Raw genomic sequence first — 6,401 nt, forward strand, 5'->3', positions numbered from 1 at the left:
TAGGTGATTGAAGTGATTTGCATGTGGAGGGTCACTTACTGAACAAACTGCTATTATACTTTGTCAACTTATCAATTTTGTTCTTTTTTCTGCTTGTGTTCATATGTCACTCATCATTAATGTAATTCATAATATAATAGGATTGTTACATCCAACTACAAAAAACCATACTACCATCAAATGATTTAGGTTTAATTACTAATATCATCCATGTTCACTGTTCATGTTATTTTAATGAAATTGTTGATATTTTATGTTCCATAATGTCTGAAATGGGTTGGATAATTTTGTTGTTATATAAGATTTCATATTTCCTGCTAACCAGAAATGATGCAATATCCTGTGTGGGTGTATAACAACCACATTATATCTTAAAATAGCAAGTGGTTTAGTGCATATGGTGAAATGTAGGTATAGAGAATGTAAACATAGCTTTAACCCAATTTACTATGTTGGCACATTTTTTTAAATTTTACTTGATGTCAGTCTTTTACACTGCTGTGGAAGAATTTTAGCCCACTCTTCTTTGCAGAAATGCATTTTCTTATTTTAGAATCAATCAACTTTACTCAAAATGTTGTCAGTCCCACACATTATTGGGGTCATACTTTAGACCTGGTATTAAATTTTGGTGTTGATGACAGTGATGTTGTAATCCACCCAATGTGCCCTGCACTTTGAAAATGCAGATTATCTTCTTACATCTGCATTCACGTTTATTTTAGAATCAATCAACTTTACTGAAAACATCTCTCCCACATTATTGTGGTTATAGTTTATAGACCTGGTTGTAATCCACTCACATAATCCTATTCTGTCTGCCCACTTTCTTATAGCACTGCATCTACTATTGACCCATTATATAACCTCTGAACCTAAGACGCACACAGGTCGCACTGCCACTACTACCACTGCTACAAACTTTACTGATACTACTTTGATTTTGACATTTCAACTTCTTTCTTGTCTTTTGATGATCTGGCAAAGGGGCTGGATATAGTACTATATGAAACCCTTGTAGCCGCCTCATGAAAAACTAAAAAAGTTATTGAAAAGAGAATTGCCCCTTGCTGACCATATGCGGGCTCTTAAATATAAGTCTTGTCAGCTGGAACGCGAGTGAGACCTTTGACCTCCGTGAAGAACACCAAGCCTTACTGAACTGTAGCCTATATCCCAATCAGATAATGACACCACCATCTTTATTATATCAAATTATTTTTTTATATTATTAGGGGATTATTTGGCCTTGTTTTGAGCTTTATGAAAATAACTCAAATGGACTTCATTAGTGAGCTATCTGAAAGAAGAGGAAGCAAGATGTCCCTTTTTAAAGCATAAAATTCAGATAATGAGTTTCTGAAGCCCAAATAAAAAGCAGGAATTTCAAATGTGTCATTCAGAAATGTCAAAGTTCACAAGGTCTCCATCTGTGTGTGAATAACCGTGCTACCAAATAATTATGACGCTCCAACATCTCACCTGCCATTACCTGTTGCTTTAGAAACACAGGCCAGGCATTAAGCTCTACACACTCACTAGATCAAACTGGAGCAATAAAAAATCATGCATGTTTCATCAAAAACAAAGATCAGAGTGTCCATGGTAATTGATGTAGGAAGGAGAAGAAAACGAAGAAAAAATTGTCTTATCAGCTCCCTTTTAATAATAAAAAACATAGCTACACACAATAGTATAAGCTTATGTTTTAAATATCTGCTATCTTTAACATTTCTCAAAAACCTCATACATATTTTGATACCATGTAACACAGATGCTGCCAAATTAATTCTTGCATCCCATCTATGCAAAGGTAGCTGGATGTATTTGCATAAGTCTCCTTAAATATCCTTCTCCCCAAAAATAAATGCACACCAGCAAGATGGATGAGGTGTTAGTTGGATCAGGAGTTTTAATTTGCTTTATTCTCCCCTGATGCTTCCCGGTTCTCCTTTCCTCAGCATTATTCATTCTGGGCTGTGTCCCACCTGCTGGATGTGCAAGAGTGACCTTTCCTCCTGGCCAGGGACACCTGCTGAAGTTCAGCCAGGCTCCCTGCCACTAGCTCCTTCCCATTTTGTCACAAAGACGAGTTCAGCATTTTCTGATCACACCTAGCCTTCATTTCATTTCATCATTAGCATGTATTATTAGATTATGTTCGAGCTGTGCATTCTGATGACAGGGCCGACACCGACTGCTTAATTAGGTTTATTCCAAAGTAATATATGCCATATGGCAAGAGTGGCTATCAGAACAATGCACTGTGTGAGAACATTATGACATGACATTACATTAATGTAGCAGACAGATACTCTTACTAACTTTTAATGATTTACAGGATATATATATATGTGTGTGTGTGTGTGTGAGAGCTGTAGATACAGTACAGGCACAAATTATGGAAGGCCTGTGCTTGGAGAAGTCGAGTACTCTTAAAACTTTAATCTTCAGTCGTTGTTTCTCAGAGTCATTTTTGTCAGTAAAAGTTTATTCAAAACAGTTATCTTCTTGCCCATGAGTGGTAATGACATTATGTGAGATTTGAAATAAAGTATACAAGCAAAAAAAATGTTTTCTTTGCATTAATATTATGTTTTTATACAGAAAAAACATTGGACAAATAAATTCACGTTTAAGCTAATTATAAAATTTCAAACAGTAAGATATATTAAATGGCTCAATTATGTAGCTATTAGCTAATACATATATTGGAAAGATTGTTTGTTTAAAGTAAATGCTAATTATTTCTTCATTTTTGTTTCATGTTGATATTACATTTATTATATTTATCATGCCAAAAAGAGACATTCTTGCCAAATATTGCATTAATCGTGAAACAGTTTATAAATAAATGCAGTTTATAAATACCAGTTAATAAATAGTTTTGAGAAATATGCTTTTAGGTACTTCTTAGCAAATTGTATCCTGGCCATCATGTTTTTGTGGCTAACTAGTGTTTTGCATCTTGCAGTGTAGAATATTTCTAAATATGGTGAGAATTTTTCGGTCATCAACTGGAGAGGTTGTCCTTGCCTACCAGGCGCTTTGAGATTACAGAGCTCAGCAGTGCTCCGTTTCTTCTTAATGATGTTCCAAATAGTTGATTTTGGTAAGCAGAAGTTTCGGCCTATGTCTCTGGCTGTTTTTTTGTTTGTTTTTTTTCTTTGGATGGCACATCATCCTACAGCAAGACAATAATCCCACACATACTGCTAAAACAACAAAGGAGTTTTTCAAAGTTAAAAAAAAATAAATAAAAATAATAATAATAATAATAATAATAATAATAAATAAATAAAAATCTCAAACTGTCAAAATCATTCACCCAATATGAATTCAATTGAACATGCATTTCATATGCTGAAGAGACAACTTAAGGCAACTAGTTGCCAAAACAAGCAGGAGCTGAAGATGGCTGGCCTGGCAGAGCATCACCAGAGAAGGTACACAATTGGTGATGTCTATCGGTAACAGACTTCAAGCAGCCATTGAATGTAAAGTATATTCAACAAAATACTAAGCATGACTACTTCAATTTACATAAAATTAATATATCCCAATAATTATGGTGCCCTGAAATGGGGGACTGTATATAAAAACTGTTGTAATTTCTACATGGTGAAACCAAATTGTATAAATTTCCCTTAAATAAAAGCTGACCACACGTGTATTGTTTGATTACAGATCTAACACTGCGGAGTACAGAGCCAAATCAAGAAAAAAAAAGTCTTTGTCCCAAACATTATGGAGCTAACATTACATATTTTGCCAATAAATAATACTAAAGATTTTATTCTATGATTTCTATGATTCTCAATTACAAATTAATCACACAGGCAAACAGCAAACAAACTCTCTTTCTCTCTCTCTCTCTCTCATATTTAACTATTTAGCTTGCTAATTAGCGCACTAGCTGAAGTCCCACAATGAAGTACTGCAAATAATATCTTGCTGATGTACTTAGCCAGCAGTAGCTAGCTAGCTCATTTTAGTGTTTGTCATGATGTGGTTCACTTCCACGCTTTCAGCACTATAATGACAGTTGTAGTTATGTTTTAAAATGAGTGGTTATGTAATTATGGGCCTAGGCTTAGGGGCGGCCATGTTGACCATATGTTACAACTTTGTTAGTCAGCCCCTCTCCAAATCTAATGAGCTAGTACAAATATAAGATGATGCAGTTTCACTTTGGTTGAAGATTTGAAGGTTTCATACCATCAATTACAGCATTCTAACCAGAGACTGTAAAAAATATGGACAAAGCTACTGTGACGTCACCCATTGCCTCTCCGTGGGTCTGTAAAACACGTTTTGAAGCTCAATGGCGGGCGCAGCCATGTTCTCGATTTGGAGCCAAAACCATAGAGTTAAACGGTCTTGTGATTTTTACAATGTGATTGACAGTCCGGTGCGGAAAGCCCATCAACCTAAACGAACGATTGCAGAACGAACTTGAGGCTAGCTGACTGTCTGCCGTTATGTTTTAAAATATATGATCAAATGTTTACGGAGTTTAATTTCCATCCGTGACTGTACTGTGTCATGTAATCACGTTATATGTATGACATTAATAATACAATTATGTTCCGTTATCTTCAATTTATGTTTCTCGGCAAAACGAATATGCTTAGCTAGCATATCAGCTTGCCAGTGAGCTAGGTAAGCTATCCGTGGTTAGCTCACGCATTAGCAATATGAACTACAGGGGAAGAACATTGACTGCACTGATGGTCAATCAATCAGAGATGTGTAGACTACTAGTGATTTGACTAGGCTAATTTTCATATAACTGTCTGGTAGACCTGCTGTTAACCAAGCAAGTTATCGTCGTAGGTTTTCGCCAGTCAGTTAATGAGCCATTAACTGCTACTACTCCATTGCCGTTTGTGGTGTTTACTTGCTGGGTGACGCTAGCTGACCGATCGTTCGCAAGTCACTTTTTACCGAATAAAAATTAACACCGTCAGCGGTAATTAACAAATCTACCAAGTATTTTAATAACTGATCTACAGGCGTGTAAATATGACAACGCACTTTGAAGAGCAAGTTTTCCACCTGTTGCATAAAGACAAAAATAATGTACATTGAATTTCTAATTATTCTTATTTTCTTGCTAGCTTCTAGCTTTGTCACTTTCGTGCAGCCTAGCCCAGGTAGACATTTACAGAATATACACGACTGACAAGCCGTCAAACACGTTTGACAGATGGAATATTTTCCGGTTAGGGTTAGCTAGCTAGTCAAATGGCTTGGTAGCCGAAGTTGCGAACTGTTTTAGCATAGGCTACTGGACTACCACATATAGCAAATAAGCGTTAGCTGATTACGCTTTCTGCCAACTAATTATTTGGTTAAGTGGGCTAAAGGAAGTAGTAAAAATGACTCGGCTACCGCAAAACTTCAGAGGAGGATTATTTTATGGTCGTCCAGTGCAGCTGTAAATAGCACACGCTATAATGAAACCACTACAAAATGGGATGCCTGCATTTTCTGACTTCGCACAGGTGGACCGTGGTCGGAGCCGCAATGTCAAGGCCAAGAGACGCCACCTCCCACTCCAGTGACCACAGATTGTAGCCCCTACTGTAGCTCAGACCTCTGCAGTAATCCGGAAGTGACGCAAGATGTACCTCATTGGTCCAGAACAAATATTGGCACTGTGCCCAAATGATGCAATAAATCATGAAATCGACCCATGGACAGTCAAAAGACGAATAAAATACACCTATTATGACTATTTGTTCTTGTGAGAAAAAAATATTGACTTTGTATTTTGATCGCATTTGTACCGTAGACTTACATGGAAACCGGATATGAAAACACCTATACTGGAGCCATCCGTAGTGGCGCTAGTGAGCAACCAGGAACTACAACACCAGGAAATTAGCTTCAAAAACGAAGTCTGGTTTTGGCCGCTTGATTCTAACCTAACCAAATGGTTGTCTTGGTGCTACACAACACAATCCTGGAGTGTATACGTGCTGTGATTGGTCAGAGTAATGTGGGCGTTAGCGAAAGGATGTTTTAAAATATGAAGATAAAACATGGCTGGCAAATTGTGCCACAAGGATGGTCTCAATCTACAAATAAATGCAAGTGATAGGCGATACACAAATGTGAACCAACTGGATTTATTGTTGATTGGCTATTAAAGACTAGCTGTTTATGTATTAAAGTTCAATAACATAGTTGCATGGTTGTGGACCCATTTTGTCAACTATTCAAACCCACTCCCACCCCATACACATTGCCACGGTGCCAATAACACGGGGGTGTTTTGGCCGGTTTTGATTATTGCGGGGATTACAACCCCCCCATCCCCCCGTAATTTACGCTCATGGTCACTATACTATGGCTTCGTGGTGGGTGTGCTATGGCCATCTATACATATATACTTA

The sequence above is a fragment of the Anguilla rostrata genome, chromosome 3 (genome assembly GCF_018555375.3).
Source record: "Anguilla rostrata isolate EN2019 chromosome 3, ASM1855537v3, whole genome shotgun sequence".
In the NCBI taxonomy this organism is placed as follows: Eukaryota; Metazoa; Chordata; class Actinopteri; order Anguilliformes; family Anguillidae; genus Anguilla; species Anguilla rostrata.